Here is a 14,803-nt window from a genome sequence, read left to right as displayed (position 1 = left end):
GTCTGGCTTCCGAGCCAACCACAGCACCGAGACCGCCCTCATCGCTGCCACCGATGACATCCGAGCCCTGCTGGACAACGGCGAAACAGCAGCCCTCATCCTCCTAGACCTCTCCGCGGCGTTCGACACTGTTTGCCACCGCACCCTAGTGCAGCGCCTCAGCAACATCGGAATCCAGGAAAAGGCTCTGGAGTGGATCATCTCCTTCCTCGCTGGAAGGACACAGAGAGTACGCCTGCCACCGTTCAGATCTGCAGCCACGGAAGTCATCTGCGGCGTTCCTCAGGGCTCCTCGCTCAGCCCCACCCTCTTCAACATCTACATGAGCCCCCTTGCGGCCATCGCACGCCAACACAACCTCAACATCATCTCCTACGCCGACGACACCCAGCTGATCCTCTCCCTGACCAACGACCCTGCCGCCGCCAGAACCAACCTCCACGAAGGGATGAAAGACGTAGCCGAGTGGATGACGACCAGCCGCCTGAAACTGAACTCAGACAAGACGGAAGTCCTCATCCTAGGCTCCTCGCCCTCCGCCTGGGACGACTCCTGGTGGCCCCCCGCCCTGGGCACCGCACCCAAACCGACAGACCACGCACGCAACCTGGGCTTCATCCTGGACTCCTCCCTCTCCATGACCAGACAAGTCAACGCCGTCTCCGCGTCCTGTTTCAACATCCTGCGCATGCTACGGAAGATCTTCCGGTGGATCCCCACCGAGACCAGGAAGACGGTCACCCAGGCCCTCATCACCAGCCGACTGGACTACGGCAACGCCCTCTACGCCGGAACCACCGCCAAGCTCCAGAAGAGACTCCAGCGGATCCAGAACGCCTCAGCCAGACTCATCCTCGACATCCCCCGACGCAGCCACATCTCCAGACATCTGAGAGACCTGCACTGGCTCCCCGTCAACAAGAGAATCACCTTCCGTCTCCTCACCCACGCACACAAAGCCCTACACGACCATGGCCCGAGCTACCTCAACAACCGCCTCAACTTCTACGCTCCCAAACGCCACCTCCGATCGACCAACCACGCCCTCGCCGCCGTCCCCCGCATCCGAAGAGCGACAACAGGAAGAAGGTCCTTCTCCTACCTGGCCGCCAAGACCTGGAACACCCTCCCGACCGACCTTCGCCTGACCCAAGACCACCTCTCCTTCAGGAAGAAGCTCAAGACCTGGCTGTTCGAGCAGTAGCGCCCCCCCCCCCAAGCGCCTTGAGACCCTCCGGGTGAGTAGTGCGCTCTATAAATGCCTTGATTGATTGATTGATTAATTGAGCGTACTCCTATTATTCAAACCCTACTCTAAGTGTACCTGTAGTATGTGAAAGAGACTCGTAGAGGCAGCACCAGTTATGAAGACTGCCTGTATAATATCAATTTTTGACTTTGGTGAGATTTCTCCGTTATTACTCATCTTCTTCTTATCACAATCTGTTTTTTAAGTATTTTACCTTTACAATTGTCCTTTAGTGTTCTCTCTCTTTCTTTCTTCCTTTTTTCCTTTCTCTTTTGTTTCTCCTTTTCTTTCTATTTATCTTTTCCATAAACTATTAAAAAGCTCCATATATTAAATTATGCCCTCTTTATTGGGTTTTTGGTGCTGATTATATACCAAAAACGGAATGGTCTTAGATAAACTTATCAATTGATTATGTCTTCTCACTTTTCCTTTTAGTCTGTATAGAGACTTGTTTTTGACTAAGTATTTTGACTAATTTCTTTGGTTCTTGCATCTCCAAAATGACATCATTTAGAAACTTTTGTGTTTATGCTTGTTGTTCAATGGTGTATATATTGTATTGTATAGTCTATTAATGTTTATATATGTTTCACGTTGTTTCAGCCCTGACGAAGCTCCCAAGGTGGGGAGCGAAACGTGTTGGCTGTCCTGTGCACCCCTAAAAACAAAAAATTCAATAAAAAGAAGAAGTTTATTCTCAGAACATTTTTACTTTGTGTTTGTCTTCATAACTGGTGCTGCCTCTACGAGTCTCTTTCAAGTTCTATCTGGGAATCCAGTGAGACCCAACCACAGCAGGTCTTGGAGGTTTAACAGCACAGAATTCTTAACATTTTATGAGACTATTGAAGTAGAGGTGCTGATTCTTTGGTCCGCTGTGGTTCTTCTATTGTATTGTACCTGTAGTATGTGTAGGTCTAAAGCCAAGAATACCCCAAAGGGATGATTTAACTCCATTACCTGATAGTATGGAGTGAAGAATCCCGTCTTGGTCACAAACTGGACATCCCTCACAAGATGTCAGACCGCTGCATGATGATTTCTCAGAATGCAAGGACCCTCAGTTTTCGCAGAAGTGCCTCCTCTTCTAATCTATTGGGATGCTCATGTTTTATAATAGAAAGTAGCCTTGTGATGTGTGCATTGTTTAGTGATGTTAAGGATAGCTAGATAGCCATGAAGATAATGATGACATTTGTACGTAGTGCACAACAAGACCTTGTACATGATGTTCAGGGCATTGTGATAACGTTGTGTGAGGCTAGATGTAAAAACAAGTTTAGTTTCAGAGAAACGAATCTAACATTGTTGTGCATGCAAATGTGTGCAAAGGGTCACAGCTGTAAATGTTATTTGCGAGGACAATGTAAGAAATATTCTGCTTTGCTATATGGGCTTAACTCAGGAATATAACAGGTTTGTCTCATGACTCCTTGATTCTGATGAACATATGCATTATGTTCATCAAGGAGACACAGCACCAAATTCAGGACATGGCCACATAATCAGTGCATCAATATATTTCCTGTGAGAAATCGGATTATTAGTTGGAATGGATGGTTGCCCATCACAAGTAATATTGTCACTATTCTTGATAATCCATAAAGGGTACACTATTTTGAACCTGTGCTCAACAACTGGTATCTGTGGCACAGAACATACAAGCTTAACTTATGAAAATGTGTAAACCATTTAAAATTACCAAAATTGTTGAAAATCAAAAACACAACACAAAAAAAATCCTACTCTAATTTATCAAAATTGAGAATATTTTAATGACCAAAATGACAGCAAAACTCCTATATGGAAATTTAAAATATGAATTTTTTAAGTTTGGAATATATTTCAGCACCAAAAAGCACATAGGACCAGCCATGGGTAACTGATTGCACTGGAGTGGGACAAGGGTAAGGTTTGAGGCTGACCATGATGGAGCCCAGGTCAGAAAGGAGGCCAAGGTAGGCTCCAGCAAAAGAGCTACCTCCAGGCTTAGACATTTTTCTGAAAAAACAATGGTTGTTGACAACTGCTCGGCAGGGCAACCTGCAAGATGGATCCGAGTCAGAGTTCAATGGCGGTGACTTGCTTCCAGTGGTCATCAAAGAAGGCAATAAAGCTCAGAGTGGGCAAAGTCTGACGTCTGTGCCTAGCAAGGTCTCAGCATCGATCAGCTTTGGTTCAGCATCTCTCTGTCTCAGTGAAATCCTTAATTTTCGGACTTAGAAACTTGTCTAGAAGCCAGATCTCCTTCCGCAGGGAAGAACAGCAAGGTGGATATGACCAGTGAGTCAACAGCTTCAGCTTGATGGTAGTCCAGGTCTTCCACCACTTCTTCAGAAGATAAGTTTGCAAAAAGTTTTGAAGTCCCCGCTTTTGTAGTTTGGGCATGAGAAGTACGCTCTAACTCCAGCTAAGGGTTTTAGGGCCTGCACTTGGGGGTCAGGACTCAGTTCAGCAAAAGCCACCAGCCAGGCTCAGGGCAGGTCCAGTTGAAACTGGTCAGCTGAGCTCTTCATGGTAGTGGGCTCCTTGCAGCTTTTGTGCCCCTGTAGCCTAACAGGAGGTCAGTCAACTGAACCTTGAAGTTATCTTGTTGATCCTGGGTAAATGTGGGAATAGGTCCAGCCCTTATAGTTCTTCTCACAGGCCACAACTGCAGATTCCATCCTTCTTCTGCCTTCCACATGTCCAACAGTGGTCTGAGGAGGATCCTAGGGGTGCCACATTTATGCCCAGCTCCAGCCTGTGGGTGGCGGAAACTCCTTGCCACTCTCTAACTGATAAGGTGACATGTGCTCGGGGAGACCTTACCCACTTTTGCGGCACTTCTGTTGTGTTTTATTGTAAACTATATCCTCATTAGTGCTTCCAAGGATCTTGGTTGCATTCCCCTTAGGACACTCTACATTTAAACCATAAAGGTTTCAATTTTTCACGACAATGTTCAAGTAGTTACTTCATGAATTTATTCTTTCATTCGAGTGCTTAGCTTCTTCTTTGATTTAAGTCATTCTTTAATATACATTTTGTACATGGAGCTTAATTAACCCTCTCCAATGCATTTCGAAGACTACATGCTCTTCATCAGGGAGTGCTTTCTGCAAATCAAATATAATACATATTGATACAAACTTGTGTTGCTGTCAGACTCTTCAGTTTGACAAAGAAACAGTGCATATAGTAAATCATATTAAAAACTGCTATTAGGATATAATTTAATAGATAAGTTCATAGTGAGGTGAGGAATAATGTGATGGTAATGATAACCGAGTGCTCGTTTTGTGAATAAGTGAAATGATCGTCATGTGGGTAAATCAATAATGTCCGAAAAATACTCATGGATAAACACTTTTTCAGTGATCCTTATAAACTTCTGAAAAAGTAAATAGTAACATGAAATTAAACGAATCTACCATGTTAGACATGTTTGAATGATCGCGTGTTTTCTACCAGGTTCAGAAGAAAATAATAATAAAGTCGCGCTAGTAAAAACCGCGCTTCAGAACTAAATATTGGACTTACTTGTTTGCAAATATTGTGTCGGTTAGCGAGTAAGCGGCAGATTCGTGCTTCCACGCGATGCGAGGCGAGTGTGTCTACCCTCCAGGTTACTGTTTGCAGTCTATGTTCGTGCATTCGTGATGACGTGGTGTAGGGTAGTGGAAAGCAGAGTAGGACTATGTGTGAACTGTGGATACGTCAGCCATCTTTGAATGTACATTGTGGCAATATGGCAGAGTGCAAAACTACATAAGAAATGTAGTTAAAATAATAGCACTCAACAAAGAAAACTTTAAACAACTTGAGAATTTGTCAGTCCTTACATATGTCCTAAGCATTAATATAATTAAACTATTAACATAGACAGTTAGTGAGGAGCAGCTAGAACAGTTCCTAGGAGCAGGAAAAAAGGCCTGTTCCTATAGGTAGCAGGCATATTCAATCCTTTCATTAAGACCATAGGGTTTTAGGTACTGTAACTTCATCATCCAGTAATTTTCTCTTCACAATAGGTGTTTGTTATTGTCTCTGCCTTCTTTTCTGTCGATTTTTTCCAAGATCATGTATCTCAGCGGAGATATATTGTGATTCTGTTCCATAAAATGGGTTGCCACTGTTGATTTTATGTTTTTAGTTCTTATGTTTGACTTATGTTTGTTAATCCTTAGGCGTACTTTCCTTTCAGTTTTGCCTACGTAAACTTTACCACACGGGCACTTCAGTAAATAAACCACATTAGATGTTTCGCAAGTGGCTGTTACTCGAAGTCTGATTTTGTGACCCTTCATTGGATGATGAATCATTGTGCCACGTATAATGTTATTGCAATTCTGGCAATTCAAACATGGCTTCATCCCACTATGTTGTTGGCCTGGTGGGTGTTTTTGTTTGAGTATTTCTCCTATGTTTTTGTTTCGGGTATAGGCAAAAATTGGTGGTTGTGAAAATGATTGATTGAAGTCTGGCTCCATCGTTAGTATCCACCAATGTCTGTAAATAATTTTCTTAAAGGTTCTGCTAGAAGTTGATAATTTAGATACTCCCACTGTTCTGGTGTTTTCTTGTTTCTCTATATGTTTTAGAGCGTTTTCACGTGGGGTTGATAGACACTTGCTTATGGCTTTATCTATTATCAGTGGAGGGTACCCTCTTTCTTTGAACCTTTGTGCCATCTCAGCTATCCTTTGATGTGCCTTTTGGGTGTCAGACACAATTCTTCTAATTCACATCATTTGTGAGGCTGGTAAGTGTGTTTTGAGTGGTGTTTGATGATGACTTGAATAGTGTAGGAGGTTGTTCCTGTCTGTTTGTTTCTGTAAATGCCTGTTTCCAGACCCTTTTCAGTTTTTAGGTTAAGTTCATCTAGAAATGTAACTTGTGTGTCCGAAGTTTCACTGGTAAATTATAGGTGATTATTAAAAGTATTCCATGTCTCCATAACTCTGTCTGCCTCCTCCTTGGTGCCATTCCATAGCATGAAAATGTCATTGATGTATCTATGATACATTTTAATTAGCTTTTTCCATTCTTGGTTCGACAGAATGTTCTCCTCTTCAAATCTCTCCATTACTAGGTTCGCGTACGAGGGCACCATACAGTTTCCCATAGAAGTACCGCTAAGTTGGAGGTGCCAGTCCTCCTTCCATTGAAAATAGCTCTGGTAAAGTGAAAAGTGGACCAACTCCATAATAAATGTTTGCATAGATGTTTCTAAGTCTGAGTTGAGAAGTGTATGTTCCACTGCTTCTAGTCCAATGTTGTGGGGAATCGAGGTATAAAGTGATTTTACATCGGTGTGCATAATGTGATGTTTTCCCCTTCTTTCCAACTTATATTATGGCGTTTGTGTAAAAAATCAGTTGTGTCTTTTATGTATGAGGACATTTTTTTGACACTTGGTTGTAGGTATTTGTCTACAAATTGTCCAATGGGTTCGTGAATACTGCCACAAGTTGAGACTATAGGTCTAAAGGGCGGATCAGTAATACTCTTGTGGATTTTGGGTACCATGTATAGTACTGGACTCTTGGGGTTCTCTCTCAAAAGGAATGTCCTAGTTTTCTCTTTTATGATGCCCATTTCATGTGCTTTATCAATTATGATTTTTAGAACTTTCAAAAATTCTTTGGTCGGATTGCTGTCTAACTTCATGTATGTGTTCGTGTCCATTATGTGTTCTCTCACCCGATTTTCATAATGTTCAGTGTTCAATATCACTAATGCTCCACCCTTATTGTAAACTATCCCACAGTTCCCCTCTCAACTTAAAACCAAGAAGACAGAAGATCCTTCTTCTTTTGTGCAGCTATACTGTGCCAACCCTAGAGGTGTGGCCAGGTAAATTAACAAATCCTTCCTTGTAGTCACTCAAACTGGTTCTTGCGGCTGCTCCTCCTCCACCGGGAATGGTTCCTGGTAGGCTTTTAGGAACATAGAGGTTGCACGCCCAGGTGGGAGCTATATCGGCAAATGGCAGGATAGGGCTCCTATGAAGGTAAGTAATCTCCTCGACACAGTCCAGTTGGCCATTCTGTCAGTGGAAGGTCATCCCCTCTACTCTGTCTCAGCTCTGGAAGCCACTTCAAACTAACTCCGTTCAGTTCCTGGGAGACATCGAACACCGGCAGAAAGGCACATTTGGTTCAGGCAGGACAATGGTGACTTTCTAAATGTGTAGTTTTCAAAATAGTAAGATTAAATTAGGCTTGCATATTAAGTTGGATTTTAAATTACTATCAAAATAAGTCTATGAGTGCATTTTTCAAGCTACTACCAAACTGAAGGTAAGCATTATAAGGTGTTATAATATAACTCAAGGCTTTCCTATGAGAGAACCACCCGTGCTACTGTGAACAACAACTTTGGAAGTTTTTTACTGTATTTTAATGTAAAAAGTAAAATACACATGTGTTAGGGATAGGGTTTCTGGATGGCAAAGGCGTGCACCCTGTCAAAGCAGGAACTACAATCCTAGACATGGTAAGTCACAAATACACCCTAAATTAACCTTTGTTCACCCCTGATAGCTTGGCACAGAGCAGTAATGCTTAACTTAAGAGGCAATGTGAAAAGTATTCGTTCAACACTAAAAAACAATAAAAGAGTAAAAACACAGCAAAAAAATATACCACTCCTGGTTAAAAAACTAGACCTTAATTTAATAAATAAACAGGACCAAACAACAAAAATCCAATTAGTGGAAACGGAGTTATGCATTTTGAAAGAAATGACTGAAATGTAGTGCTTAAAAGAATAAAGCGTCAATCGAGCCATCTGGTTGTGCTAGACTGGCTCAAATCTAAAAGTTCAGGCTGATCATGATCGAGCACAAGCTGGATACAGGGACCAGCCTTGGCCCTCTGCAAAGTACCTGGTATGCATTGAGGGAGATGCGAGGAGCAGAGGAAGCAATGTATTGTCAGCGATCCTCATGATGGAAGTGATGCATCAGCTTTGAACGACTCAAAGTCGGAAATGCAGTGGATAACAAGGCGATGTGCTGCCCTATTGGCGATGTGATGGACTAGATCCACACAGCAGCAGTGATGAATCAGTGTCAATTAAGATGAGCCTGTTCTGAGGGGTGCAACAGCCTTGTGTGGATTTTTGCTGGAGCATCAGTGTATACCCAGTTTCAAGGTTCCAGGAGTGGGTTGGCTTCAATTGAGATGGAAATACTCACAGATGGTAGAGTCCAGGTGCTATAGCAGGGTGACATAAAGTCTTTGATGTCCCTGAGACTTCAGAAAAGGAGGCAAGCCAGTAAGCCCTTGGAGTAACTTTAGTTCTGGGTTCAAGTGATGTGGGTCCAGTCCTGCTCACCCAGACAATGCTGTCAGCACAGCTAGAAAGCAGTTCTTCCAGAGCAGAAAACCAGCGGAGTGGCAGTCCTTCAGCAGCACAGCAGTCCTGCTTCTTGGAAGAATATCCACAGGTTCAGAAGTGTACTGAAATGTTAGAATCAGAAGTCCAATTCTGATACCGGGTGGTGCTTTTGAAGTGAGAGAGAATAAAAGAGGGGCTTCAAAGTACACAGAGATCCTCCATTCTTGCCCTGGCTCCAGACTCACTATAGGGGTCTAAGCAGTCCTTTGTGACAAGACAAGACACAGCTTATTCAGTTGTAAGTGTGAGGCTGTGCCTAGCTCCTCCCTCGCATCCTGCCTAGGATGAGCCATCAGGATGTGGATGACAAACAAGTCACATCTAAGCCCCATTTGTGTGTGACTTTCCAGAGGGAATGCACCAAACCCAACTGTCACCCAGCCCAGACATGTATTGGAGACAGGCTGTAGGCACACGGGGGCTAAAAGCAAGAAAGTGCCATCTTTCTAAAAGTGATGTTTCTAAAATAGTAATGATAAACTCAACTTTGCCATTAATGAGAATTTATCATTACAATTCCATAGGTACAAAACATGTAGCTCTACCTCCTTCCAATTTGGAATTACACTTATTAGATGTAACAAGGAATCCCCAATGTTAAGATATTTGAGGGGTAGTCCTCACAGTAGTGAAACATTAATTTAAGAGTATTTCACTACCAGCACATGTAAAACTTAAAAGTACATACCCTCCTTTTTAATCACACAGCACCCTGCCCTATGGGCTACCTAGGGCCTACGTTCTTGGCAACTTATATGTAACAAAAGGGGACATTCAGGCTTGGCAAGAGGGGTTAAATGCCAAGTCAACATTGCAGTGTAAACTGCCTGCACAAACTCTGCAGTGGCCGGCTTGAGACAGCTTTTAAACGGCCTCTTACGTTGGTGGCACAATCAGTGCTGCAGGCCCACTAGTAGTATTAATTTATGGACCCTGGACACATGTACATGGGACTTATAAATACATTAAATAATTGTGAATAAGTCAATCAAATGAAGTTTCGAAAATGAGCACATGCACTTTAGCACTGGTTACCAGTGATAAAGTGCCCATAGTTCTAAAACCAACAAAATAAGATAAGAAAAATTGGAGGCAAAGAGGCAAAAGATTTAGGGGACCACCACCCTAAGACTGACACATCTAACAACATTTCAACTTTTTAAATACCCTTCACCCTGTCCTATGAGCATGTAAAATGATATGTAAGAAAATAGCAATTACCTAATAGCGATTCCTAAAGATTCACGATCGTAATTAGGTAATCACTTTTTAGGTAAAAGTACTTCATTTGTTCCTATGGGCCTAAAAGCCGATAGATGTGAATGGTTTTGCATTACCTAACTTGCAATTCCCAAATTGGAAATCGCAAACTAGGTAATGCAATACCAAGGAAGCCTGGAGGCCTAAGACCCCCCCGCCAAAAAAGAATGCACATTTAAAGCGCGAATATGCCTTAGGGTAACCCTGGGTGGAGTTTACCGTGCACCATGGCTGGAAGGAAGTATGAGGAGTACGAGGACGGCACCATTTTCCAACTAAGAGAGACCTCATGTCCGCCCAGTTGGCCATTCTTTCTTCTTTTCAAAAATGGAGAAACACCATAGCTCTAGTCACTGAGTCTAGTCCTACGGGTTGCCCTCTTCTTGAGAGGTATACCCTCCGACCCAGAGCCATAGATGGCCCCATGGGCTAGGCAGAGAAGCTTAAATAAGATCCTTGCCTGAATGGGCAGCCAGTGAATGTATTTCCTCGCCAGGGAAACTGAGGAGAGATAGTGATGTGTGTGGTGTATATGTATTATTAATTATGTAATTTCAATCTTGCTACTGAAAAAAGAAATAGAGGAGGCGTATATGGCATCTAAAAAAAACTGGATTTTTTTTCCAGGCGTACCGACCACCAGTGCTGGGTCAGCGGTGAGGGCCACCATGCCACTATGGAAGGAGCGGATGCGGCAGCCACAGGGGTTGAGCCAGCAGCAGTGACTGGCAGTGGTAAGTCATAATTAGGCTGTCCTGTTTTCAGTTTCTATTTTTGGTAAATTCTGGTGGTTTTTTTTCAGTGTTTTCAATATCTTAAAAAACAGTTGTTATCAGTGGTTACACATTTCCACGCCACTAAAAACAACAGAAAAAGTGTTTTTCCGGTGTTTATGGAACGTTTTGCTTTTATCATTGCTTGCTTTCTGCACTGAAAGAACATGGTATATAGACAGTGTACGTATAGTGTATATGAGGTCCAAAGAGATTTTTGCAAATTAATCTTATTGTAGTACACCATACAATACTTCTTCAGTGAGTCTTTGGTCATGTGTGCTCGCGCTTTCCTTCCCATGTAAAATTCTGTGAAAAGGCCCTCTCAGCATTCATAGCCCCTTGGGCTGAGAACCGTCAGCTAAGGAGCACAGTTTGGATGACTCTTTCTTTGATGCCACATAAAGCACAAAATGATAAATATTTGCGTTTTAGTTCCTGGGCATAAGAAAACAGTACACCAGAATGGACTAAAAAGTCAATAGCATCCCTCATTAACTCTGAAGATTGTAAAGATGCTTTCAGCATACCATCTAACAAGTGGCAAGGATCTCCTACAGGGAATCACTACCTTATCTTATCTTATCTTATCCAGAATTTGTACAGCGCACGTACACCCAAAGGTTTAATGGCGCTAACCAACAATGCTGGAAACTAAAATCCAGGGAACAAAGAGGACAGAGAAGTTACGCCGATGCCTGCACAAATAGCCACGTCTTGAGCTGCTGCCTAAACGGGAGAAGACAGGTAGAAGAGCGAATCTCCAGGGTGAGAGTGTTACACAACTTGGCAGCAAGCATGGCAAACCTGCGACCTCCCTTACGTTGGAATTTAAAACGGGGGACAATCAAAAGAGTTTGAGAGGCAGACCTCAATGCGAGCATTAAGGGCTTTAAACGTCATGCAGGTAGCTTTAAAAAGAGTGCGTTGTACAACAGGAAGCCAATGGAGTTGCTTAAGTAGCAGTCTAGCAGATTCCCAACGAGGGAGACGAAAAATTAGTCTGGCGGCTTGGTTCTGAGCCAGCTGCAGACGCTTGCTAAGAGAGACCGGGAGGCCGAGGTAACTAGCATTGGAATAATCCAAATGCGATAGCACCAGGGCCATTACAACCTGGGTCAGGGCGGGTTGGGTGAACAGTCGGCTTATCTTCTTTATTTTCCGAAGCTGAAAGAAGCACGAAGACACCACAGCATTAACCTGAGGTCTCAGTGAGAGCTCATCGTCAATCAGTACCCCCAAGCTTTTCACAGATTTGGATGGAGTAGGGGGGGACCAAGTTTAGAAGGCCAATAATGTGGTCCCCAGAGAAGCTTACTTTGACCTAAAAGGACCAGTTCTGTCTTTCCGGGGTTCAGCTTGAGCTGGTTACTGTCCATCCACTGGCCTATAAAAAGCAAGGTGGATTGAAATTGAAGAACCGATTCAGGGGAGTCATCAATGGTGAAGGTGAGTTGCAGATCATCTGCGTAGTTAAAGGTGTTAACTTTGAAAGATTTTAACAGTTTCAACAGAGGGGACATGTAAATGTTGAACAAAATTGGTGATAAGGAGGAGCCCTGAGGAACTCCACAGGTAGTGTACAATTTAGACAAAGAAAAGGGGGGGAGACATACTGATTGAGAGCGGGAGCCAAGGAAAGACCTAACCCAGTCATGGGCGAGGCCACGTATGCCGGCCAGTTTGACACGGTCGAGGAGGATGTCATGGTCGACCGTGTCAAACGCGGCCGACAAATCAAGCAGAACCAGGGCATGGGGAGTGCCTAGGTCTGCATTGTAGCGTAGAGAGTCCAGGACTGCTGTAATAACCGCTTCAGTGGAGTGGGCTGGACGAAATCCCGCTTGAGCAGGGTCCAGAAAATCCGACTGCTCTATGAAGTTGGAAAGATGGGAGGTGACATGAGGTTCCAAGACTTTCGCCAGATAAGGTAAAAGAGAAATAGGCCTAGAATTTGAGAGTATAGTAGGATCCTAGCCTGGCTTCTTCTGTAATGGAACCACCACAGCCTCTTTAAAAGAGCTTGGCACCACGCCTGATGCTAGGGAGTTGTTAAGAAGACTCAATATGGGCAGAGGGAAGGCAGTGATCACCTCTTTTAGGATCTGAGGAGGACAGCAATCATGAGGGGAGCCTGACTTGACTCTAGCTGTCAAAGCGAGCAAGGACGTGACATCCAGCAGAGGGAAGGAGTCAAGGAAGGAAGTATTGGAGAAATAGGTGGCATCATGCGGAGTGGGGGGGGTAACTGAAATGCTAGACTTGATAAGCTTAATTTTGTCTTGAAAAAATGTACTGAGGGTGTCACAAAATTCTTGTGTAGCTTTGGGTTTGGGCTGGGTTCTTGCCGGGTTGGTAAGTTTATCGACAATAGAAAAAATGTCCTTCGACCTATTGGTGGAACTTTCAATAATTTTAGAGAAGAATTCTGCTTTGGCTAAAAGAATGGCCTTCATATAGGTGGAACGGGCAGCCAAGTATTCGGTTTTCTCAGAAGGATCATAGTGTCTTCTCCACTTGCGTTCAGTCTGGCGAACAATGAGTTTTTTGGCCCTGAGATCTGGGGAAAACCATTTATGGGCATCAGAATGACGCAGAGATTTTGACATTTTTAAGGGGGCGTGTGTATTGCTGGCTTTAACAAGCCATTCAGAGATATCAGCTGCAGATTGATCAAGGTTGTCATGTTTGACAGGAATAGAATTCTGCAGACTGTCAAGGAAAGCAGAAATGTCCAAAGAACCCCACTTCCTAATCATGCCTCTTTTAGTTGCAGTGTTAATGGAGGGCTTAGGGATAGATATATGGAATTGAATCAAGAAATGATCAGACCATATACACGGTGAGATCGTAGGAGATGAAACACTGAGATTGGAGCTCCAGATCTGATCCAGCGTATGCCCTTTAATATGTGTGGCAACATCAATATGGTGACTGAAATTGAGTCCTGAAAGCAGATCCCCAAATTTGCTGCCGAGTCTCCGGACCCCCTATCAAACCAATAATTGAAGTCACCAATAAACAAAATCTTATTGTAATCAGTGACCAACATAGCGGTACAAAAGGGAGTGGTGATGGACGGAGCATCCGAACCAATCAAACACTCACACCCAGTCAAAAGATCTGGGTTTAGTCCATCACCGTTCTGTAGCCCACTCTGCCACCCCAGTTCAGACATGGCTATATGCAAATCAGTCTGACCCTGTGCCTCATGGGAACAGTCCAGCCCGAACTGCCCAGCCATGCCTTCCCTGGACCAGAAATAAGCTTCCGAGGACCGGTTTCTGGCATTAGTCCGGTTTGCTTGAATCCAGTGGCAAAGTGAGCAAGGGACTCACGTCTGAGCATACCCTGCCACACTTATGGTGGCCAAAAGCGGTACAAAAGGGAGTGGTGATGGACGGAGCATCCGAACCAATCAAACACTCACACCCAGTCAAAAGATCTGGGTTTAGTCCATCACCGTTCTTGAGCCCACTCTGCCACCCCAGTTCAGACATGACTATATGCAAATCAGTCTGACCCTGTGCCTCATGGGAACAGTCCAGCCCGAACTGCCAAGCCATGCCTTCCCTGTGTGACGATGCCGACCGGCCCAACACCGCAGGAGTGAAGAACGTCCCAATCCTCTGCCCTCACCGTGACCCCCAACACCCGAAATCAAAACGGATGGTGGAGAACACGACACCGGGAGAAGGTGGGTAACAAAACAAGGGAACCCAAGGTCTTGGGGAACACAACTCGTCTCCTCTGGCTTCTTGGCAGCTGACAGCTTGACACAGACGAGACCGCTAAAATGAAAGAAGGGGACAAGATTAGACACACCCCTACTACTATTACCAGTGCCAAGTACACACACGAACCACCGACCTCCCTGCTTACCCCAGATAACAAACGGGAGTGGCTTGATACGAAACAGGACTTCTTCCACTGCAATCGTATTGGTTGTTTCTTACGTAACCCCAGACCAACCACGCCCCCTCGGGAAACACCGAGAATGGCAAAGGGGGTGGAAATCACAATTCTTAGGACAAAAAAGGTACAGGGGAAAAATGGTATCAAGGGAATACGAAAGACACCCAAAAAAACCCTGGAATCTAAAAAAGAACATGAAGGTAGCGCAAAAAACGGC

Source organism: Lissotriton helveticus, chromosome 11 (assembly GCF_964261635.1).
Source record: "Lissotriton helveticus chromosome 11, aLisHel1.1, whole genome shotgun sequence".
Taxonomy (NCBI): Eukaryota; Metazoa; Chordata; class Amphibia; order Caudata; family Salamandridae; genus Lissotriton; species Lissotriton helveticus.
Note: the sequence above shows the minus strand (reverse complement) of the source record.